Here is a 25,477-nt window from a genome sequence, read left to right as displayed (position 1 = left end):
ATCATTGGACAGAGAGAGAAAGAGCGTCGGAGACCTCATTATCGCGCTCTCTGTGGTTGAAGAAGCAGTCGAAAAACCCTTAGAAAGAAGGAGAAAGAACCATTTATTTTTCCTAATAGAAACCAAACTGCTTGAACTTCATCTTGAGGGAGATGTTGGGGAGCACTCTAGGTCTGTACACACATACACACACTCCCGTCCCATTAGACAATCACAATCGAAACGGTGTGGGTAGAAAACGGCCAACACAAGACCGAGACAGAGCGGTGGTTATGATTGATTCCTCAAACGCGCCATCTGTTAAATATTCTTCATCTCATCGGTCGGCGCATGGAGGCCCCCAGGGCGGGCTGGCTGGACATCGGAACATTGGGAATGGCCGACTAGAGAGCTGGTAGTAGAAATGTAATCTTTGACCTCAAGATTAAGCAGATTGCGTGCGTGTTTTACCATTCTGTAAACGCCCAGATGACAAGGGTTAGGTGTGATTTTAAATAAAGCTGTTAAATCACTTTGGGCATTATGTAACATGGACGAGATCTTATGTGTTCTACCTATTATTGTATGTAAAGAAGCATTGCCAGTTATAAACTCAGATATCTAATGAATTCCGAAATAATTTAGATGTAATTTTACATTTCAAAGATGTAGTTTATACATGCAAATATGGATAACAAAGGCATTTGCAGAAAGAACTGGAATTGAACGGGAATTGAATTTCGTTGGAGATTAATATGATCCCAAACTTTTATGATTTAGCGATCTATATTAGAAGGAATTAGAGGTCCTGTGGTACAGTCGTCAACTCAAACGACTCAATAACATGTCCGTCATAGGTTCTAATCTAGAATGGACCGTCCCCCCGTATCAAGGATTAACTATCCGGCTGCATGGGAATGAATTAAGTCTCAAAAGCCTGTATAGATCGGCATGTCTGCGTAGGACGTTACGCCAAATAGAAGAAGATTAGAAGGAATTAAAGATATTCATTCTTAAATAGTTTTTCTAGTTAAATCAAGTAAAATGTTCTCAAATAGTTAGTTCTTGTAATCAATAGAAAAAATGAAGTTTCCGTTATCTATTTTCTGTCTGTTGGTTCTATGTTAAAATCAATAAGTCTCCATTTATTCTATGGAATATTTGTTTGTGCATCAGTAGCATTGTAATTGCAGCAATGAAATAAATAGTAATTACTGTTACTGATATCATCAATAAGAATAATAAAGAAATAGATCAATCAGGATTATTTTGAAATGTTAATAATACTCAAAACTATGAAATCTATTCAATGATCTCAAGTGATCTGGAGTTCCCTCTTCAACTACCTAATGTAGATGAATCTACATCATAAGAATAATAAAAGAATTGATCAATCAGGACTATATTTAAATGTAATTAATGCACACAACTATGAGATCTATTCAATGATCTCAGGTGATCTGGAGTTCCTACTTCAACTACCTTCAACTACAATTTTGTTTGGATATTGAAGCAACTCTGCAACTCCCAACAACGCTTCTAACTGTACCACATCACACGCTTGACCACGCTACACTTTACAGTTCACAGAGCCCGCAATGACATAAATTAATTTCCCGTCCCATCAAACCGTACGGCAAGTTTAAGAGATCATCATCACACAAAACTACATTTACGATGCTGTCCCAAGTACGGCGGACGACCACGGAGAGTGCATCTCGAGCGCGAGGCGACCATAACTAAAGCGATAATTGGTCATTGCTCCATCAAAAAACGTTCGCCGGCGATGACCTTGCCGGTGACAGTGCGCCATACAGCGCCCAGTCTCATCTCCCGCGACTCTCCGCTCCAAGAAGCATAAAAAGATGCTCCAAATCCAACTTGGAAACGGTCGATTGCCCACGCGCTGACGCTCGCTGGTAGCGTTTCTCACCAAACGGGAGGGGGTTTGGAAGTATTTTATTTCGTCTGTTCGTTGCACGACTGGACGACCCCGACCCCCGGTATGCGTGGGACGGATTTTTGCATGGAAACGTTGCGTCCGTTCGCGATTTTCCACCAATTAGCTTTTATCTTTTCAACGAGTTTTACACACCGTGCTCTTATATATCGTAAAGTTGTCACACACGGAGGGGTGTTTGTTGAATGTCTTGTTTTTGTCCAACTTCCAAAGAACCGGATAATGATGGTTTGCGTCCACAAGCCAACGACCTACGTTGAACGACATCATCCCGCCGAGGAAAGGATGCAATAAAACCATATACATGTGTGTGGAGGGCGCGCGTTTTCTATTCTTGCGTTTATGACCAAACTGTATCATAACTTTCGAACCGCTTCAAAGGCGACAAAATTCCCAGCAGATCAGGCGGAGTTCGGGCGTGTTCGAGGGCGTGCGCTAAACGGGAAGGAAATTTATTGGAATGCTGGTAATAATGCTATCGGATATCAGGGGCACGATTTTTGCACGAGTTGGAGTATTTGCTAGGACAGAAGTAAGTCTCGTAGTAGTTGGTTGGATCACGGCCAGCGTGTGGGACAACAAGTGGCACCACGGCAGCACGGCACACACAATGTTGCAGCCGACGACCGTCTGGTGCATTGGGGCGTCCAGATATTTGGCAGAGCTCGGTGCACTGTCTGTGCCGCCTGGGCGGTTGGGGTAGAAAGAGGAGCGAAAGAAACAGCGGGAGCCAAGAATGCCAAGCGATTGCAAGTGCAAACGAACACCCATTCCCCCGGTACGTATGAGACCGGTTGCGGTATTTCTGTCGCTTTTTTGTGCACAACGACCAACGACCACCACCCTCGAACAACGCTAATCCGTCACTAATGACACACAAACCGCTTCGGACGATTAAGGAGCGGCTCCAAGGACATCCCCTTCCCACACGCACACACAGGCAGGCATTAGAGTACATTAAACCATTAACCGCTGGCACTGTCTTCGTCACACCTCCAAACCACCACCTGCAGGTCTTGGGGCCCTTTTGGGAGAGAGGAATGAGAGGCGCAGTGGTGGTCAACCGTGACCTGCCACCATGTACAACGGGTTTGCAACAGCCGCCTGTTGTCTGTGTGTGTGTGTCTGTGTATGACGAAAGCGCCGTGCGCCGGTAGTTTAGCGCTGACCTTCAAAACCAAACCTAACGGAGATATTGTGTGTGGACGGACCAACGGACCAACTGCACGAACCCGTACCTTTAGCCGTCTTCAGCACCACACGTCCCACACACATCATGGGGTCTTTCAGAACACTGTGAAGTTTTAATTTTACGCCAAGCCGAAGCGAAACGCGACACCGTGACGACGCAGTGACGCGCGCCGCACCGCCAGCATTACGGATGACCTTGCGCTGGCAGGTCTCGGTGCTAATTTGGCACCAAGTGGTGGGGACTTTGGATGGCGATGAAGGGGTGAAAAGATAGGCCTTTTGCCACCTGCAAATGTGCAAGCTCTTTGGCACGGTTTGCCAAAAGATCGAGCTCTGAGTTTACAGCTCTTAGTTTAAAGCCACTCACTGTTGACTTCAAGAACCGATAGAACGAACAAGCTTTCCAATATTGCAATTTTATTGCTTGTTTGTCATTCCACGGTGGTTGATTTATTGATGAGATGGATGATCCTATCTTCATTGCCTCTTGCCAGTTGTTTCTGCACCCGTTTTGGACAGGCCTAAAATGCCAACGACATCGGAAAAGAAACGCCTGAAGTCCATCACAGAAAAACATAGCCAGATAGAGACTCCGTTGCCTTCAGGAAATCTTTTTCGGGGCCAAATGACATTCCAAACGTCCCAACATTCCTGGGCTTTATTCTTTTTGTAGTTGTATTTCCCATCCAGCCGGAACCAGACCGGCGCAATTCTTCATCCATTCTTTAGACACCAACTTACCGGTGGAGTTGCTTGGGGATTGGATGAAGCAACGCAAAAACCTCGAACCATTCTATTTCCCCGCTTAGAGTAGGCTCTTCTAAATGCGACGAAGCTCCCGAAGGTGTTGGAGGAGTTGAAGGTGTACATGTTTGTCAATGTGGGTAGGCTTCCCGTCCACCCTGTTCCCCAGTGCACCGCAGCAACGCTCGAGACTCCCCGCGTGCGTATCGATCCAACAAAGTTCAATGTCTCTCGGTCCCGCGGGATTTCCACACTCCAATGGGGGCCCAATCCCGAATGCAAAACTCCCTGGTAGCAGCAAAGCGAAGCCGGGGAAAAGTGTCGGCCTCAAGCTAGGGGTACGGGTAACTGCAGTGGTTGAAATGCAAAAATGAAGCCGACCCGGCAGAGCTGGAGCTTCAAAGGGGTTGTTGGAGCGCCTAGAAAAGGGAAGGGTGACGAAGCTGCTTCGCAGAGCTTCTGCTCTTTCAAAAGCACACACAAACAAACACCCATCCTACTTGCACCCCTCACTGGAAGGGGGTGTGGTGGTAGGCTTCATTAGTTATTCACAAAAGCCGACCCAACCCCGAAAGGCCGGCACCGTCACCGCCGCCGCCGCGGCCCCAAAAGAAGAGCCGAGAAGAACGCCGGCGAAAGAAAACACTGCCGTTATGACGTTAATCGCGACCACAGGGAAGCCCCCTGTGAGGGGAAGGTTTGTTGTGCACTAGGCATAAGGTGGCATTTAGAAAAGGAATGGACACCTTACAAGCGAAGGGAAGAGTAAGAAGAAGCAGCGAAAGAAGTTGAAAACATACCACACATCCTAAATGCCACCGGGTTGGTCTCTGGGAGAGAGAAAGAGAGAGATTTCTTTCCAGCTTTCCAACCACGCTGCTAGAGTCATCTGTATTTTTTAGTTGCAGAGCCTCGGCGAGTTGGCTCCGTTTTTAGTTGCCACGGATGGATCAACAAAAAATAAGAAGCGCTGGCTCCCCTGCCGACAGGAAATGATGACAAACAGCACCAATCCATTTTATTGGGCGGCGTGTGGCTGTGTGTGTGTGTGTCAACTCCAAAACCGGACGCGCTTAGTATTCATAATTTGTGACATTAGCTTTCGAATGGAGATGTCTCGTGAGAACGAGATTAGAGGCACTAATTTTGCAAGCTTGAGAAAGAGGTGGAAATATCAGGAAATGGGGCGTTAAAATTTGTTAAAATTAAATTGTAATAGCCATTTTTTAGTGTTGCAGTACTTGGTTAGCGTTTGAAATACTGTTTCGAGGACCTAATATTAGGATTTTTAAAGAATTGATGCATGTCTAGAGTAGACAGACAGAGTTTAAAAACAATGTGGAGTTTCTGAACTTTGGATGCATGATTTACTCCAAAAAATATAGAAAATTTGAGTAAAACTGAATACTTTCGAGAAGAGTTATGTGCCACATCAAACTCCCAAGCTAGAGATAAATATAACAATTCTTTTAAGTGATTTTAACAAGAGTGGAAGAGTGATTAGAGAAATCTGTGTGAGTCCACTCAAAAAGAATGCAATATTCGTAACATGCATTCATTATTACGCTTGCTTCATCTTTGCTTTTAAAAGTTCACAATCTATGAAACTGAAGCTTTTGTTCACATTGCCATTTATTGAAGATATTTCAAATTCGTAGTCAATTTAGTTCGTTACAAAAAAAAAAAAAACAATTTCCATGTTGCATGCAGCCAAAATGTTACCTGGGTTTCAGACCCACAGGCGTTACGCGTAACGCTAAAGTAACGCAGAGTGCTTAGCTTCTAGTAGAGGCATTTTAAATAAAAATTAAAATGACAAGATAAACCAGAGTTTAAAGAGCTTCTGGGAAGATATTATCAACGCCCTTTCGCCATTTCAACTGATCAAAAACTATTCCATCTCTCTGCCATTTTCTTCCCTCGCCTTTTCCCGCTCTCCGTTCACCCCGAGAGCGAACGAATTTGGCACGTTGTGTTAAACGTGACCTCCACACGCGTTATTCCACTTCCCTAAGGCCGACAACACATCTCGAACCGCGAACAAGTGTCTGAGCGGTCCCAGCTTTGGCACAACCGTGCCCGGTCTATCCCGCACTGGCCGCCCTCTTGTTAGCCTCCCTTTGCGGTGGACAAGCTTTATCTTTCTCTCCGCTTAAGCACTTGTTCCTTCATTTCCCGTTCATTCCCATCTGACCTGAGCGCAGGGCCGACTCGTTGGGACACACCCCGTGTGCAGACACACCAACACGCCCGGAGCCGGAGTTGGTGGTGCAAACTTCTTCAGCTCTTATTTCAGCAGCAGAAGCAGTAACACACAAAAAAAAGAGAAACCTCGTAAAACCTGGCCGTTAAGAGGCACCGACCGACCGATCCACCGTGACATTGAGAGGACGACCAGGGCAAGAAGCAACCGGTGAGAAGCAAAAAGCTCTTACCGGAAAGGCCGGAAAGCGCGCACCCTTCACCGGGAAGAACCCGGGAAGAAAGAAGAGAAGGATAGTAACAGCACAAAAAAACAGCAAACCAGAAACGCAACTCCCGTCCAATCGGCTTCCAACCAACCGCCAGCTACAGCGCCACCCCGAAAACGGAACCGAGGGCCAAACTGGCCGAACGGCGGATGGGCAGCGGAAGGCTCATTTTCACCGTTAATCTTCAATTCTTGTTTCGCGCGGAACCGGCGCTGTAAAAAAAACCCGAAGCAAAAGCCCGCGACGACGACGACGCGGACGACGCCATCCGACCCGATTCTTGCCGTCGCTGCGGGCGGTTCGAATCGAGATCGAAGACGCGAAGCTGTGAGAAAACGGAGAACGAGATGGAGCACAACACCACACCACACCACGCCAGTGACATGTCCGCTGCTCGAGCAAACGCATGACATTGGAACACTTGTGTTCGGCGGGAGCACGCGTGGGGTGGAAGTGAAAGAGGCTTTCCGACCGGCCGAATAAGAACCAAACGGGCGGGTGTGGTGTGTAAGATCGATCGATCGACCGACCGACACACCGAAAAGGGTTGATCTTTTCCACTCTCTCTCTCGCTATATCGCCTGCTTTGCCAGCATCTTCTCTGGCGTATCTTAAGTTTTGCTTGGTTTTTAATTTTTGCCGAACCCAGCTCGCGAGCCGTTGGAATTTTTGTGCCAAATTTTATGACCATTTCCTGGGCTGTTTCGCTTTTGCGACGACTTCTTTTTTTTTTGCAAGTAATTTTATTTCATCTCACTCGCATTCTCCACTTCCAACCTACAGAGGAGCAGAGGAAGGTGATAACACTAAGGTTTTGTAATAGAGGGAAGCCTCGCCAAGAGCTTAATCGGGAGCATTAATCTGCATAAAACTCGGGACAACATTGCAAATGGCATGCCGACAGCATCCGCTAGAAGGTGGTAAAAATGTCCAAACGGGGGACAACAACGGGGAGGTGAACATTGTCACGCGAAGTTGTCAGTGGCGGTGTTTGGAGTGGTACAGAAAGAAAGGCTCCAGAGAGCCCGTTGGAGCGCACTGCTCAAAGAATCGAATTTCGGAAAGCTTTGGCGTCTTCTCTTTTTGCCCAATTCCTGTGCATTTCTTTCTCCATTCAGGTCTTTCAGGACTTGCAGACAATTTGGGAGAGATTTTATAGCAGAAAAACAACCGGCCAATTCGTCCCAATATGGAACGAACGAAATGAGAACGGCAATTGGGGCTGGTTGATAAACGGGAATTCTGAGCAGATGCCAATTCTGGAAACCAATCAACCAACCACATAAGCAGGTGAGTGGATGTTATCTTTATCCACAACAGTTTGTTTGTGCTCGGGAGTGTACTTTGAAGTGCTATAATACGCTATAGACACGCCGGTGTGTCATCCAAGCCGTGGCTGGTTGAACCCTGCTGCGAAAGAGACATTGAAACGCCAGTGTCATCAAACTTTCCTACCCATCAATCTCCAGCACCAGTACCTTCCAGCTTAAGGCCAGCCGTATTTCGTATGTTCCATTATGCTTATGGATTAGAATTCCAAAGCAGTGCGTCGCGACGACCACGGCACGCACGCATGGTTTGTGTTCTTCGGCTACGGTTCGATTAGAATTTCCAATCTTACGACGATGCGTGCGTATTACCTATGCGTAAGCCGCCAGGCGCTGGCGAAAACGGACCTGACGGACCAGGGAGGGGTTCGCCGCTTGTTCTTCTTGGTCGAGAACTCCGAACGCAATAGCGGGAGTGTCAATGACCCTGAATCGATGAGATGTTTCTTTTTTTCTGTAGTGGCGAGAATAATCATACGTAAGACCTCATTTTGAAGGTGAGCGAGTCTTCAATTCCAACACACAAAGCGTCATACGCATGATACGATTTGTTTGCTTTACTAAAAGCCCTTTTTACCCGGTCACTGGGAAGGTCATTCGGGAGTTGTAGTGGCACACGCAGGACACCTTTGAACACCGGAAGTGGACGTGCTAGAAAGCCGCACACTACACATCATACCCTATTTCGCGGAACTCTCTGCCACCCCCATTCCCCACTAGTGACCTAACGTGATGCACAGCTACGTGCTGCAAACACACACCGTCAGGAACCAGTGTATAAAAACGCATCATTACGCCTGGACACGCTTCCACGGTGTGCTCCCGGTGCGCGTCACAGTCCACCTACGTGCGCCATCCGGCAGTTGGCGGCAGGCACGTTCGACCCCGGGCAGAATGAACTCCCAAGATACAGTAGATGCACTCGTGTTGCCTTGCAAAAATGCACCCAAACACGAGCCAACAACACTCTCTTCCCGGGGTTTGTTTGTTTGTTTGTTTTTTGCCCCTCATCTTCGAGAGAATTCAAAATGGCCTCCCTCGGTTGCGTGCAAGCAGGCCCCAAAATGGCGCTGGGACAGTGCGATGGGAGTAGGGGCGATATCGCGCACCGATCGGTGCGACACGCACGACCGCAGGCTGCTCCATCGAGGGCTGCTGCTGCTGCTCCAAGCTTCGTGCTCGCTGCTGTGCAAACAAGTTTTCGAGAAAGAGAGCGTAAAAGAGGACACCGAGAACCGACACCATTCAGCACGCTAGGCAGCCAAACCCCGGGAGCGCATTGCGGTCTGGTGGGGAAGGTCTTGGTGCATCATCCGCCCTTCCTCACAACCAGTTTGACCTTTTCAAATAACGGTGAAGCGCACCGTTTGCGCGTGCACGGTGAAGCTTCTTTTTTTTGAAAAGGGTACGCATGCATACACACACACACACACACACAGTGTGCCTGAATCGGTTTACGCAAGCAGCTTACACGTTTATTAGTGCTGGTCTGGATCCTCTTCTGATCTTTCCATCCTCTCCAGACCCCTCTCCGACCTTCAAGGTCGTCAAGTGATCTTTTTTTTGCTGCTGCTGCTGCTGTTATGGTTGATGTTGTTGATGCCTGTGCATGCTCCCTCACTACTCTAGTTTTACACTATACACGAGGTTTGGGTTGGGTAACAACAACAACAACGTCGAAAAGGGACGATCTCATGCATACAAGGACGCACAAGCTAATAATAGTGTGAGCCTCACCTCACCTGTGCAGTGTAAATGGCCGCATTGGAACGAAAGGGTGACGACAGGAATAAACCACACCGGACAACTACGGGTGGCTCACGTTACGGTAAATTGAGTCATTTTACAAGAGTAGGCACCAACACTCACAAACACAAGTCTTTAAATGACATTTCGATGATTCAGCGTTTACCGATTCGGGGTGTAAGAACAATACCACTCCAAAATGCGGGAAGTTCAGAAAATTCCATGCATAATGCATGAGAGAGATGACTCCACCAAAAGGGCATACATCGGTCGGTACTTTCTGTGGGGATGTTCGCATCGGGTCAGAAGGAGCGAGTGAGTTAAATCTCTACAGAGATTTAATTCATGTGTGAATGAACTCTTCGAGCTAGTCCGATTAATTCTTGAGTCATATAACTCTTTGGAGAATCATAGAGTGGAATCTTTGCTGAGAATGAGCTTAAATCAACAGTCGCGTTGGTTTTGTAATTTAATTCATTAGAGATTTAACACACAAGACCTAGATAACTCTGTCCAAAGTTAATTCTGGGTGAGTTATTTGACGCTCCACAACGACCTGATTGACTAACAGAGAATTGAACGATTTTTGATAACTCTTTCGAGAGTTACATCTTGAAGAGAGAATCATTAGAGTCAGGTACTGAGTTCAAAATTTGATTTGCCATTCTTACTCATATGCTCTGAATTAAAATATATCTTGAAGAGTAATTCGTTGATATCTCTCGGAGACTTCTTTTTTTGGAGAAACGGTTTTTGTTATAGACTTAGAGCCTTACGGCTACTTTCGCCCACAGACTTAGTTATAGATTTGATTTGTCATTTTAGCTCATTCACTCTGAATTAACTCTCGTAATGGGAGAGCTATTCCACATAAACGATTTCGTAACATGGATCAGTGCCATTCTTTTCCCAAAGATCATTCAGTATTTGATCACTGTTGGGGCCCCACACCTTTAGAAGGGAAAAAAGGTCACTGAACAATTTTTGACAGCGACCTCTCTACCACCTCCACCACTCATCTTCCCCACAAAAGGCACGTGCGTCATCGACTTCACCAATTCCGGCTCATGGGTAAATCTTGCCCCCACTCCGCGAAGAAGCGCACGCGGTGAATGTGGTTAGCTTCCGGGCATCAGGCTTGCAGGGTACCTATAGCCATTCGCCATACGCCAGAGCGAAGGGAAATCGCATCTCAGTGACTCATCAATGATCGTACGTACGGGTGGCTTCTTTGTTGTTGCTGTTGCGCTTCTTTACGACACGCTCCAGTGGCCTTCAGAGGCTGCAACAAAGAAGGCTGGCCCCATCCATAGGTGATGGAGAGCGAACAAAACAGAGAAAAAAATGGTTACCGTTCAGCTTCTTTGCGTGGAAAAAGATCGTGTAACTTGAAACCCGCCCCGGCCTGACATTTGCTCCAAATGACTCACACTCACTTTCTAGTGCGAAGTGCCGTGCGGGCTTTTCGGAGTCAGAAAAGGGTTCCTCGTCTCGTTTTTTCCACCCCCGCCGAGCGATAAGAACATCCAATCGGAAAGGTCAGCCTTATTAGAGCTAGACCGATCTTATGCTGATTAACGGTCACTTTTAAAGGCACTGGCAGTAGTAGTTCCCTGCCTTTGATTTGTTTCCCAACAAAAAAGGCACCCAGCAAACAAGACAACATTCGCCATTTCAATTCATATTATTAAGCTTATAGGGTAAGGCATACATAAATTTTGTTCTGTCAAACGCTAGATTCCAACAGGCAGCAGCTGGAGGCAATAGAGAAAAAAACAACACGACACTAGAACATTCATCACGTGCCAATTACCGAAGGGAAACAATACGTTACGACCCTGTCCGTAGCATGTTTGCAGCGACGGGCGGGTTACATTTCATCGATCGGTCTCGGTGTGGAGCGAAATTTGGACAGCGATCCGCTTGGCGCTTAAGGCCATTTACCCGACCGATGAATCATACACCCCGGTTCGATACCGAACCGAATCATCATGTAGGTTGGTTGCTAAGGGTTCGTTGCTTTCTTACACGTGTGTTGTCTCCTTTCCCTACTTCAGCAAACAGCTGTTCTCGATCGCAGAAACGTGTGGGGAGCAACATAAAACACACGAAACAAACCAACAAAAAAATCGATAGACCCACATTGATCCAGTTCTGAAGACAACGCAATGACCCTCGCCCCTCTCTCTCTTTCCTGCTCCCGTTGGGGCCACACAGACACACAAGCCCCAAGCCTCCAGGGTACAACTTTCGCAAGAGAAGACAGTGGAGGTGGACGAAAGAAATAAATAAAAAAACGGCCACCACACGATTTCCCTCTCCACTGCTTTTTCCCGGGGGCGCAAGCTGAAAACTGGCCTCCCTTGAACCGGTAAAGAAGGGGGGGGGTTTCTTTCAAGCGGTCAGTGAACGGTGCCCCCTCGCTCAACTTCTTGGGCAAAAACAGATGTCCAAAATCTCGACACGGAACGGACATACCGCGCCGTTCGCCGGTTCACCCTGCATCTGCGCGAAAGGGTCGCCGCTACCGAGACGTAAAATAGATCACCGAATGGGGCTCCCCACCACTAGCTGCTGGCAAAATCTGCGCAAGCAGGCAGCAAAACAGCTGAGCCACCAATTTATTTCGCAAGTCACCGATTTCGTTACCCTTTTCGTACCTTTGAACTACCGAAATCGGTGGTGCCCGGGCAGTGCAGAAGAGAAAGGTGACGACCATTTTCGGATGACGACCCCTTAGGTTGACGTTCGAAGAGCAACGGGGAAGAACCAACAAAAAAAAAACAAACCCAGTTTCCCCTTCGCTCGTGTTGGGAAATTGGTTCAAATTTGTAGCTCTCTGCGGCGATTGCAAACACCGTCGATCGTGCACAAAGCGAAGGGGGTTCGCTCTCTACTACTCCCACCAAGCAGTCCACCGCGATTGGCCTTGTGCCACGGGCTCGGGTTGCCCCGGAACAGGGCACCAACCGCACGCGGGGTGCACATTTTTCATATCGCCCCAAGAGCGGGGAAGAGGTCAACCTCACCGCGTCCGCAGCAAACGGCGGGGTCGACCGAGATCGTTTAACGATCACCGTTCTAGGCGCTGGTTTTGGGGAGTGGAGCGCTCTGCTGCAGTGTATTTGCATTGTGGAGCGCGAATGAGCTATCGCGCGGACCTAAATGAGGGGTGGAGCAGTAACTGGTCCACTTATAATTAAATTAAGACTTCAATTGTGTGTTGGGTTAGCCGGCAACGGTTAAGTGGTAGCCTTCGGTAATGACTGATAATTACAGAAACGGGTGGGTTTTTGAGTTACCCAGCGAGGTCTAAGGATTTGGGAAAAGTGCAACAGTTTGAAGTTGACTTGGGAATACAGTGGCAGACAGTTGAATGAGTGCATCCTAATTTTGAAGTCAATTTTGGTATCTGTTGTATAAAGCACTAAAGACTAGATATCATGCCCATAATCCTGTCCCATTTTTCTCAGGCTTATTATATTATGATATCGATTCGATGCGAGTCGAGAAAGGTAACAAATCATCACAAAAAATTCTCACCTCGACAAGGACGTCGAATCGATTGCAGTGGGTCAACTCCTAAAAAACTTTTTTCCGGAATATTGAAATACCTCCATTCGAAGACGCACATGGTACTTGAACCAATTCAGACTTTAAAGAATATGTGTTTTATAGGCTCTACTGAACTGATTCTTGATCCTGTGTCACATATACTTGCAACAAAATACTTCTATTTGCGCTTGTTTGACGTTAACTTCATAAAATAACACGTTTTTTCGAGATATTTTCAATTTTGTCAAAGTTCTGCCTATTCATAGTCTCTAAAGTGATACGAAAGATACTACAAATTCAGAATACTCAGTTAGGATACTGATTTTTCTTCCAATACAACAAACAAAGAGGATAGAACTTACTTTCCACGAAATTATTTGTATCCTCATTACCAAACATGTGAAATTAAAGGATTGACGTTTAGACTGACTCAAGATATGCCCCCCAATGCACTTATAACCATTCCAGTCACTGTATCATCATACAAATCGTTTGCTTCTTGAGATCTCTTAAATCCTTAGCTGCAGTACAAAATTCAACTTCTTCGTAGCCTTGCAGTTTCTTCAGCAAACTTGCACCTCCAAACCAAACCTAGTGCCCTGCCAGTGCCTTGCAGCAGCCAGCAAGCGTTCAGCGATCAACCAGCCTAATCCACGTCCACAAGACACACGTTAGAATAGGCTCGAAACAGTGCGGGCGACCGACCGCGCTCGCACACAAGTTGCAACAACTCTCGCTCACCTTCGCACCGAAAAGGCGCACCTTTCGAATCCGCCTGCAGGTCGGCGAAGAAATTAAATGCACACACATGCCAACCGTACACACTGACGTGAATGCACCGCCGCCACCACCATCACCACCGACTGTTTCGGAGTGCCAACCAGTTTTTTTTCCTATACCAATTCCCACTCGTTTGAATAACGTCGTTGGAAAAGCTGACTCCCCTAAGCATCGGGGGCAAGCCGGAGCGACACACGGTGGTTTGTTCTTGGCCGTCTTTGCTACCCATATCAGAGCGGTTAAATCGACGGGTTTAGAATGGCAAAATGGTAGTTGGGGTAAAGTAATAATGTAACGACTTAAGTGTTGACGGCAAAGCTTAGCTAAACGGTAGATACGCCACACAGTCCAAACTTTCAGCATTACCAGTGAGTTCAGATTTGATGGTCTTACGCGGTTTTCTGCCACTTGTTAAGCGAGATGAGATGATGATCGTTACTTTAGCTGCCACTTGTTCCAACTTCAAACCCCACCGTGTTCGTGTAAATTAACGCGCGACACTAGAGGTGCTGCAGTGCTTTGAGGAAGATCTTGTGCTGCATTGATTGGACTGGAAATTGCATCGTTATGGCAAAGCTTTAGAGCGTTAGAGAGCTTGCAGATATGCAAGAGGACGTGCGAAGGTTATGCAAATATCAACTGGTTGTAGCGCTGGTGGATGATGGCATTGAAGCGTTAGATTGAGTGATAGGAATTGGATTCAAATATGTATAGAAACACATCATTAGACGTAATGAAAGGTGTATCACGAGTTTTCCAGTAAAAACTATCTAAAAGCAGGGTTCGTGAGAGCAAATTCTGAGCATCTCAATACTGCTCAAAAGCTTGTAAAAGAACAAGATGTCTGAGATAGAGATCAGTGTTGATTGTTGATGATTGTTGTTAATAGATATGAGCTTATGAACTACTACAATAACTTGAATTGTAGTAAATACTGCTAAATAATCCAGACAACTTGAAAAAAGTGATCTCCAAAATCTCTCAAGATCTCCTCAAACTCACTCCAGACACTTTCTATGCGCCTGGAAGGAGTGTTAAAAACCGATTTCCGAGCCAGCGGATAGACCCAACTAAAAAAACAACAATCAAGAGCACAACAAAATGAAACTCGAAACGAAATGGCTCAAAACCGTGGGACCCATATCTTGCATCCACCACCGGTTGGTTCTCCTCCTGCGAACCTGCCGTGCCCCGGGCCCGCTCGGCTTCTTGAACCATTGATCCATCGGAGTGCGATCACCATGATCACGATCATCGGAGCCGCTTTCGTGAAGCAAACACCACCACCATCACCAACAGCAACAGCAGCAGCAACGGCAACCAAAAACCTGAAAGAGAAGGCAACCCCATATGCACGCCTGTCGCTGATGTGTCCGTGTCGGACGCGGTGCGTGCCTCGCTGCAGCTAAATTGCAGTAACGGGAACCGGGGCGATCCGGGCGAACCGACGACTGGCTGGCCTTCGCTCCTTTCTAACCCCGCACAGGCCGAAAGCTCCGATGATGTTTCTTTGCCGTTTTTTTACTCCCCACTTCTTCTTCTTCTCCTCCGTTGCTTCCCCACCACCATTGATGATGTTTGCGCGGTGTCAGCCTTTTTCGAGCCAACAGCAAAAAAACAGACCATCTCACGTAAGAGCCCGCGAGCTCTATTCGGCGGTAGAAGACAAAAAAACGACTAATTTACCGAAACGAAAACAACACCAACAAGCAGCAGAAGAAAAAAGCAGAACAAATAATTATCTACCGGCCGATGTATTAATATCGAAGCCTAAAAATAAACCGACCGAAAAAACCGATTAATAATCGCCTTCAAATGTGTGGTGCAGCTACAGCGGTTACAAGTGCGTGTTGCACACTGTACAGTGACGTGCGCGTGTTTTGCGCAGAGCTGCTGATTGATTTCTGCACTCAGCTTCGCTCGGATTGCATCACAAGCACGCACGCGATCACACGCTCATTCTTTGCTACAAGAGAGGAAGGCACAGACAAGGGAGAGAGAGAGAGATGTTGCAAAATCGAATCGGCGGTTGCATCACTGAGTTGAAGGTGGTAGGGAGCAATGCAAAAGCAAACCAACGGAGACGTACGGCCGGGATGCAATTAAAATCGTTTTCTGAATGGATGATGCAAAGAAACGCACACACAGCCTGTTCGTAAAGAGTCTGTCCAAACCGTCCTTGTGTCATTTAGGTGGGGACAATCTTAGTAGCAAAGTACACACAGTAGCGCTTTATGTTAACAGCTGAAAATCCACCGGACCGAAGTTGGGGTTTCGGACTTGTGTTCTGGTTCTGGTTTGTTTTGACGGGGAATTTTGTTTTTGGTTTTATTTTTGCAAATATCATCAAAAGCATGCTAACGAGCGACCACAAGTGGTTTCGCGCGGGGCTGTTCGCGACGGCCCATCAGGGTCAGCGATTTTGGGGGACAAAGGGCGGGACAACGCCAGACGAAAACAACAACGAACGAGTCTCTCGCTGCACTCGAAATGATTGTGCGAATGGTTTCGACGGTAGCATCCGCAAGAAATGAAAAGAGATTTTTAGCAGAATTTCGTTGTTAAGCAAAACATGCCGAAATTGCCGTTTGATGCTTTTCTTATTGTCGCTGCGGGCGAAAGAGGATTATGTTTTTAACAGATTTGCAAAGGAATAATTTGTATTGTTGCCCTTTGGCTGCCTAGCTTTCGTCGTAAAGCAAAGAAGGGAAGCATGACAGTGAAAATCTATTTTTATTATTATTTAGCCATCTACTTTTGTAATATGATCAAATATACTGATGTTTTATAGATCAAACGATAGTAAAATTGACCTCTCGTAGATATCAATATCATTTTCTATCAAATTAAACACTCTAAATGGCTTTAAATGTCTTTTCACGATAATATTATGTCAAGAACCTTAGATAAGGAATCATTATACAATGAAAGTCATATTTATCTATTTAAGAAATGCAATTTATATTATTCAAGTAATAAAAATCCTTTTTAAGCACTTAAAACTGCTTAGAACACTCAAAGCATAGTAAGGCACTAATCACTCCAGAAAAAGGAGAAGCAACCCTGCCCTTGACATCCAATCCGCTTCACCCTGTACCATCCAATTGACTGATCTTCGGTCATTGTACGAGTACTGCTCAGACGCCAAAAAACGAACGTTAAAATAACGTTACATTGGGGAAAATTTGGAGTTTTCCCAATGACTGTTTCTTGAGAGAATAAAAAGCAAAACCTCTACACACCCGCCAGACAAACGATTATGGTTCTTTTTTTCCCTCCCCGGGTGAAAAACCTTCCCTTGCGTACACCCAAAGCAAGAAAACGGGAGAAAAGCAGAGCATTTTGAAAACATCAAAAAAGCCAACGACCTGCCATCGGTCACACCACAGCGAAATGCGAAAAAAACGCGATCGTCGTGCAGTGAAAAGTGATCCTCACGATCGGTCCGCAATTTTCGAACCTTCTTCCCCACACACACACACACATGACACACACTTATCGGAGCAAAATGAGTTAGTGTAAATCGACATTTCAGTGACCTTGAACTTTTGCAAAAAGCACCCCAAACTGTGTGCGTTTGTGTGTGTCTCTCTCTCTCTCCGCAGTTTCTCTTCAATTCCGTTCTATCGGTTCTCTTTCGCCGGCTTGCTTCCCCGCAACAAGGTGCGTGCTTCCGTTCTTTTTTGTTGGGAGTTGTGCGTTGCCTTTTTCGTCAGCCAAACACAACGCATTCTTGGAAGGCATTTGACTTTTCGCGTTTTGCTTTGCGAGATGATTTTTTTTTTTTTTTTTGGTTTCGTTTTGCCAACACGTTTCGAACATATTATTATTATTATTTCTTCTTGTGGTGGACTTTGTCTTGTCTTTGACGGTAGGAGAAGATGGAACGGAAAAGCATGATGTTGGGTGCTCGGGGCAGGGTTGCACTCTACTTTCCTCATGCCCTCCCTTCGGTTGCGCAACGACCTCAGCAGCAGCAAGGCCCAAAAACGAGATCGTCATGTTGGCACGTCTCTCGAACGAACCGTGGCGCAAACGTGAACTGCGCGTAGAAATGAATCATCTTTCGCGCAGAAAAAAAATACAACCTCACACACCGCTCTTTATTGCAGGTTCGTTCGTTGCTCCCTTGTTGCTCGGGGCGAGGGCGAGAAGATGATTAGCCGCTCGATAAAGTCATGATTAAGCATAAAACAGACGACTTGGTCGTTGATTCCTTTGACGTTAGGTGGGATGGCCGGTGCGAGAACACACATGCCTGCCGCAAACCAGGAAGCCGGGAAGATTGTTTAAACCGCGTCAAACGAAATTAGCTGCAAAATGGTTACCCCGAGGGGATAGGAATGAGCGAGATATCTAAAAAGGGTATCTTAACAGATGCCATTTCAAAAGTTTAGTATTTATTGTCCTACAATGTTTAAAAAAATATGTTTTAATGGCTCCTTTCAAAACGCACCTTTTGGAACTTACGTCTAAAGGTCACAAGTTAAGAGAGATCTTTTGGGATGGACATAACCACATAAGTTCTAAGAACTCAGGATGAATGAGTTAATCCTTCAACGCACTTTCTTAGAATCATGAAAAATACAGCAGGTGAGTTGTTTAGAGTTAATGTGATGTAATGTAAAGAGTTCTTTGACTCACGAATCAATGAACTAACCTTGAGTGAGGCACTGGTAAGTATGTCGGACTTAGCTCTCACAAGAGTTATTTAACTTCAATATCCAGTGAGTGAGGTTCAAGTCAGCGTGAAGAGATCTGAGCCATTAATTAAAGTATATGATGCGCAACTGTGTGTGAGTTGCTAGTCTTCGCAAGGAGTTAAATCACTTATCGAACGCTCGAATAGTTATTCAACTCAAACGAGTATAAATATCTTGTGAGCTAGTTACTAGTATCGACATAAAGTGTCAAATCTCTCAACAAGATTTAGCTCTTTAAAGAGCTAGTCAACTTACTGTCATTTAGTTACTACTCAACAACTGAGTTACTACTCAAAGAGCTATTGAACTCACGGTTGGTTTGATTTGCTGTGGTTGAGTTGCTACTCATCACAAGCAGTTAAATTATTTATTAACAATCTACATCCGAAAGAGTTATTTAACTCTAAGATAAATAAATTCCAACGAGTGAGTTAATAGTAGGAAGTCAAGCTACTTATCAAAATGTAATACTCGAAAGAGTATTTGCAAATAGGAGTAATTCAATTTACTGTGAGTGAGCTACAACTGAGTGTAGATAGTTTCGAATTGCATATAGAGATATAACGCTCGAAACAGCTATTTAGCTCAAGAATGGCTTGATTTACTTAAAACAAGTTATTAGCCATCGCAAGGATCTTATTTGCTAATAGAGGATCAACTCTCGAAAGAGGCATTTAACTCCAAGTTGAGTGTACATCAATTGAGTGAGTTACTAGTCCGCGCAAAGAGTCAATTCAGACATCAAAACTCTGGAATGAATTATTGAACTCGCATTGAATGATTGTTATTTGCTAGAAGAACTTTGAATCGCAATTGAGTCGCAAACAAACTCTTTGTGATGAGTTCATGCAATACTGTGGAAATTTCTGAGTGGCGTACGTCACAATGATTGTTTTTTCCCTTTTTTTTACAACCGAATACAATCTTTCGATAATGCAATATGGAGCAACATAATCAGCTTAACAACAGCAGCCTCGTTTGCAAAGACAATAGCAAAAAAACTGATCCCACCCATATGGAGTCACTAACTTGAGTGTGGTTAATTAGAAGCCATCGAGATGCTGCATTGATGCTACCCAGTGAGAAAATAAACCACTTATTAACGAATCTAACAAAACAAACAAACAAATGCTTCCCTCGAATCCGACAAACGATCGAAGACCAAAAAACAACGGCCAAACTGGAATGGAAGTCATCGCGTCAGGAAGCAAAGCTACCCATCAAAGGCAAACGCCTAAACACACACAAACATGCGAACAAAAAAGCAGCAGTTGTGCGAGCAGCAAAGAGCAGGTCGCCGGCTTGGTGGTGATGATGGTGTGTAGGGGCAAAAGACCTTGAAGGACTTTTCGGCCGTCTTACTCTTCTCGTGTGTCGGCCGCCCGGTGTCGTCAGGCAGCAACAGCAAGTGTTTGCTAGAGGGCGCATTACGCCCTGTGTTTATGTGTGAGTGTGTGTGCGTGCCTCAGAGCACATACACACACACACACACAGAGAGGGAGTAAAAAACCTTTTGCCAAAGGTCGATGACGTAGCCTGGCAGCTCTCGGGACGCTCGTGATGACGGAAAAGAACCGAAAATGAAACGAAAACGCCGCACAAAACACGGCCCGAAAAGTGTTCCCGAAAAGCCCGAACGAAGGGCGCAATCGAGAAGGGAACAGCAGCGCTTAAGCAGCGATGCACACGCCCGAAAATAGAAGCGCCAGACGTCGTCGTGCGGAGCAGACGCGATCGTTAGTTTCTGCGATCTGCACGGAACCGGTTCGCGTACAGTTTTTTGAGGGGTTTGAGGTTGGAAAATGATAATTATTTTCGAGTGTGTGAGTGTGTTCTCAAAAAAAGCGTAGGATTCCTCACTCCATCAGGTGGTTTTTTCTAAGCAAAAAGCGCGCACCGGCAACACGGGAGGACATCTTTGCAACACAGTTGACGGAAACGATCACCCACGTTTCGCTCACTTTGCACTCATCAACCCACCGTCTGCATTTATATTTTTGTTCTTTTGCTCTTTCTTTTTTTTACCCTCAACTAACCCAAAAACAACAAAAAAAGGTTCTCTCTTGCGTGTCTCGCATTCCTTCCGTTCCCGCTAGAGAGCGTGCGCTTCCCGCTAGAGAGCGTGATCACGTCGAGCTCGCCGCGGCGCACACATGTGTATGGGTGTGAGGGTGGTTTCCTGTACATGATCACACGCATTTGAATGCGGCAGACGAAAAAGAATAACGCACACACACACACACACACACACTCAACCCCTCATCAAGGACACCGATCCCATTCGCCAAGGTCAAATCGTGGCGGCTCGGTCGAACAAAATAAACACAACGCGGCGCGGCAAATGGCGCGGCTGCTTCAGAGGGGGGATGAGAATTTATTCAATGGAATGGTGTTTCGTGCTTCCCTTTCTCTCTCTCTCCCCACTCTTACTCTATTACCCCTTGTGCTTTCCCTTCCTTCCTTAAATGGCCGTTCCTTCAGCGCCATTGGCAAAGCCGGGCAGGAATCGGTCAATGTGAACAGGTCGACGATTTCGCCAAAACAAAAAAGAAGTGACGATCCATGATGGACGAAAAGAGTACATGATTGTGTGTGGGGATTAAACGCACACGCCTGCCGTCAAAATGGCCTCCTTCCCATACTACAGGAAATGGACATCCTCGAGGGGTTTTTTTTTGTCAGACGTTCCGTGGCAGCGTGGGAAGATGACCGTCCCGATCTGCACAATATGCAATCTTTATGCAGATTACACGGATTGTGGTGCTGTTTTTTGGTTTTATTTTTTGCTTCCAGTTCCAACACTCCATTCAGTTTGAGTGATTTAAATAAAAGAAAGAAGAAAAAACACAAACCGGGTTGAATTTGCATGCCGAAAGAGGCGTGCAACGGATGTCCTTGAGAGTGACCTTGAAATGTTGTTAAATATATATAGATAACTCTGGCGGAGTGTGGTTTGAAGCCAGAGGAAGGCTTTAATTTCGCTTTAAAAGAAGAAATCGGATTCTTTGGCTTTGAAGAGGAGATGACTAATGTGCATGGAGGCAGAGAAGTTTAATTTTTTTTAGACAGCTCTGTAGTTGTTTGACATTTTCGAACGAAATTGGATATCTTTCGGCACTGAAACGATACTGGAAACAAGATCACGGATATCGTGCTTGATCGTCGGAACAATTTAATCAGAAGCGGATGATCATATCGTTCACTACATTAACTTCAATGGAAACTGATCAGCGATTTATACAGATCTTAACAAGTTTTGTAAAAAATGATTTGATATTTGGATATAATTTCAAATAGAAATTTGACAGTATCGTAGTTCGTTCGTAGCTCCATGTTGAAATTTGTTTTATTATTTAAATTACGATTCTTCTATTGAAGTTTAAGCAATGGAATAAAGGTAATTTAAACTTCAACCAATGTTGAAATGAAATAAATAATTCATTTTTTTCAAATCATTTAATACACAGAACTTTTTATTTATATTGGGATACATTAAGGATCTATATTTATTCTTCATATGTCATTCGTATCTGTAACCAATAAAAGGAGAGCTACACAACATCAGTATTGGAGTCTATCTTATTCGGGGCTTTAGCCTGGATGTTTCTAGGCTTGTTTTGATAATGATTAGACCACATAACGGAGCTTACAATCAATTGAAAATACTTGTCTGTAGTAATGTTGCGAGGATTTTCAACAAATGAATGTCATAGAATGTCCATTCTTTCTTCCATCTCATCCCAAGGAATGCTAAGTCAGTATGCCTTTTCTGATATATTTATCCACAATCCGAAAAATGTAGATTTATTTGAATGTTTGGAGGATCTTGTTGCTCTAATAATCTCTAAACTTCCAATCCAGATCTCCAGACCTCCTGGACGCAGCAAGGACCAAATGACTCATCCAATAAGGCCGTCCAATTGAGTCTAATATGCTCATAAATAGCTAATATGTTGCTATGAAACTCTTATTTCTATAGAAACCTTGGATGGTTTTGAGAAACATTGGAGATGACTTCGCATCGCGAGGTGCTACCATGATTGGCATGGCAATTTCTAAGTTACCCTAAGAATCTCCGTTGTTGATACACATTTATTAAACTTAAGAGAGTCATTTTGTCCAACCTTGAGGCTTGAGAAAATGTTGAAAACCAAATAATGCTAATTGTTAAGACGAAACTTACCCTTTTATAAACAAACACGCGACCGGCAGCAACGACATCGCTCTTGTTGCCACGAACGAGTTAATCCTTTGCCGCCTCCGTCACTCCTCCTAACACCGCTGGCACTTTTTCCGCTACCACGGCCACCACCACCACCACCACCACTAATCCTTGCTTGCACTGTGTCGTCGTCTAGCCGCGAACCTAATCTCGTATGCATGTGGGTTTGTGAGCGGGGGGAGCGCGCGCAGAGGTTGTGAAGGACCGTATGTGAATTGTATATTTGTGTACTAAATGTGTGTATGTGTACTGCCCGCGACCTAAACTGCCGAAAAAACACCTACGAGCTGGTAAAGAAAATGGGTATGTTTTGTTTAATAAAAAAAATGGGAATTTTCACACTGCTACTGATTCAAGAAAATCACTACCCAAGAGCGGAGTCCTGGTGCAAGTATTCTACACACACACACACACACACTTATTTAAACCGTACAAAAAAAGAAAAAAAAACTCAAAAAGGCTCCACCATAATGGCTTCTCCACCACCGCAGGCACTAACAGTGGAGGCTAATATTTTTTCACCAACAACGGCGGCCGTTTTGGCCTTTTCCGTTTTGAAGGCGCTTCTTCGTCTCTTCACTTCCAACAGCCAAGAGCAGCAGCAGCAGGCGCAGAGTTTATTGACATTAAAAAAGCACACTACCACTACCAAAGCATTCAAACACAATAAGAGCGCGCGCGTATATACACACACAAACACAAATACCGATACAGCTTCATGTACGCACTTGATGCGGTGTGCCATCTTCATGGTGTGTGTGTATGTGTGTGTGGAGCACACCCGACAGGTAACCAGAAACACATCATCCCCTACATACATATTCCCCCTTTGCGCTCTTTTCGGCGCTCCTCGCCATGTGCACCAAGGTGTGCACAGGTAGATCGGGCAGGGCTTCTTGTTCTTCTTGTTCTTCTTTTTCTTTCTTTGTTTCGCACTTTTACACTCTTCTTCGATGCGTTCGTTGCGTGCGGCTGCTTTTTTCTCTCTTTCACTCTCACACACTCTCTTCTCTTTTGCGTGGAAAGCGTGCTTGTTCGTCGCCAAGCGTCGTCGTGGTCGTCGTCGTCGCACAAGAACCCGTTGAACGGGCCACCCACCACCAATAACCACCCCTCCACCCCCGAATCTACCCCGTTTTCTTTTCGCACAACAATCGGCGGTAGTAGTAGTAGTAGTGAGGTACACACACAAACACACGCACGCATACACACCACCTTAAGGAAAAGCCCGTGTCCAAATACTACCCACGAACACTTCACACTCCCGATGGGGTTCCGTTTTTTTCGCGAAATGATGCCTTGAGCTTCTTCGTATGTATATATGTGTGTGGGTGTGTTTTTTTGTTCTTTTTTTAAATCGTATTTTCAAAAGATTTTTAGCCTAATTTTGAGGGTAATTTTACACACCAACTCCCTGAACGATACGCAGCCTACTGCGAATTGCAGGGTTTTTGTGCAATGTATTGTGCGCGCAGCACACAAAGGAGAGAAACGGAAACAGTACAGAAGCATACACACGCTGTGCTGATGCAATTTTTTTTTCATGTTTTGCCTTCGGTTTGTAAACACACGTACAGACAGACACACACACACACGTGCAAAAGTGCACACTTGCAGGGTTATGGTCCCCCTGTCACATCGTTTCAATGGACTGCTGCTGCTTTCTTTTCTGGTCTGGCCAAGCTTTCTTTTATGCTCATCTCTTTCTCTCGCCTCTTGCCGGCCTGCTCTGACCCGTGTCTGTCTGCTGCGCAAACACATTCACACACACACGCTCGCACGCATACACTCTTCGCACTGCTCTCTTCTTCAAACACACATACAAAACAGTGGAGTACGGTCTGAACTTGAACTTTCGCAATGCGCAACGGGCGAAACGGGATGGGAGACTGTTTCTGCTTCCTGCTTTTTTTGTTGCTGCTGCTTTTATGTTGGGAAGCACATCACCCAATCACCCGCCGCACCTATAGGTGTGGGATGATGAAGGGATTGAAAAGCAAGAAATGTTGCCTTATTTTTGCACCCTTTTTCTTTGAAATATTGTACACTTTTTCACACAGGTGACTTTAAGTGTTAGTTGTAGCTCGATTTTGTTTGCAGTCGAGTCGAGACACTTGTTATGCTTCCTTTCACCCTTCACTATGCTATAAATCACGCACACACACACGCACACCCATAGACAGGCGCACTTCATAGCGGATTGACTTCTTTTCCTTTGTCGTGGGCGATTGTTGTAAAATTAAAGCACACAAAATCAACGCCAAATGATGATTTTGGGACGAGTTGATGGAGCACAGCCTGCTAGCTGTGATGGCTAAACGGAAGGGGGGAGGGCCTCCCAAATACCCAAAACCACCCCCCGTGCAACATCATCCAAAAGGGAAATCACGTAAACCGGTTTTTGGTGCGTAGTTATTTGACAACCTTTTTTTTCTTATTCCCTTTTTGTAACACTTTTACACCTTTAGTTGATGGGAATATGTTCTCTTATTTTACGCATATTTGTTTTTTTCTTGTACATATTTTTTTTAACTAATTTCACAACAGTAAAACATGCCTACAAAATAGTGTCACATGCACTGCTGCTTGCTGGCGATTGGTTCCTAATTTATTTGCAACCCTTAACCAACACTCATTAACCGTAATGTATACAAACTAAAGCACTGTAATTTTACGGATTTTCACACCTTTCAATCATCAGACGTACTCGAAAAATGTTTTTGTGGCGCGTTTCCCACACCAACTACCGGAGAGTGCGCACACATCCGCCTCGTTCGACGCGTAAAACCAGATTGAAC

At 45.3% G+C, this 25,477-nt stretch overlaps 1 protein-coding gene across 2 annotated transcripts in view; it reads right to left on the bottom strand.

Moving 5' to 3' along the window:
- Nucleotides 1-25,477, bottom strand: part of LOC120901263 (nuclear hormone receptor FTZ-F1 beta) — a 43,706-nt gene extending 18,229 nt beyond the window's left edge. The window contains exons 1-2 of one of the 2 annotated variants that reach the window (XM_040308973.1): nt 25,367-25,477; nt 22,641-22,966 (exon numbers count right to left, since the gene is read on the bottom strand). The gene's annotated coding sequence lies outside the window, so the exon portion shown is untranslated. The remainder of the gene's footprint in view (nt 1-22,640; nt 22,967-25,366) is intronic. The other variant, XM_040308974.1, reaches the window with a different exon arrangement.

Source organism: Anopheles arabiensis, chromosome 3 (genome assembly GCF_016920715.1).
Source record: "Anopheles arabiensis isolate DONGOLA chromosome 3, AaraD3, whole genome shotgun sequence".
In the NCBI taxonomy this organism is placed as follows: domain Eukaryota; kingdom Metazoa; phylum Arthropoda; class Insecta; order Diptera; family Culicidae; genus Anopheles; species Anopheles arabiensis.
The sequence above is the reverse complement of the archived record's forward strand: the minus strand, read 5'-3'. Positions and strand labels throughout refer to the sequence as shown.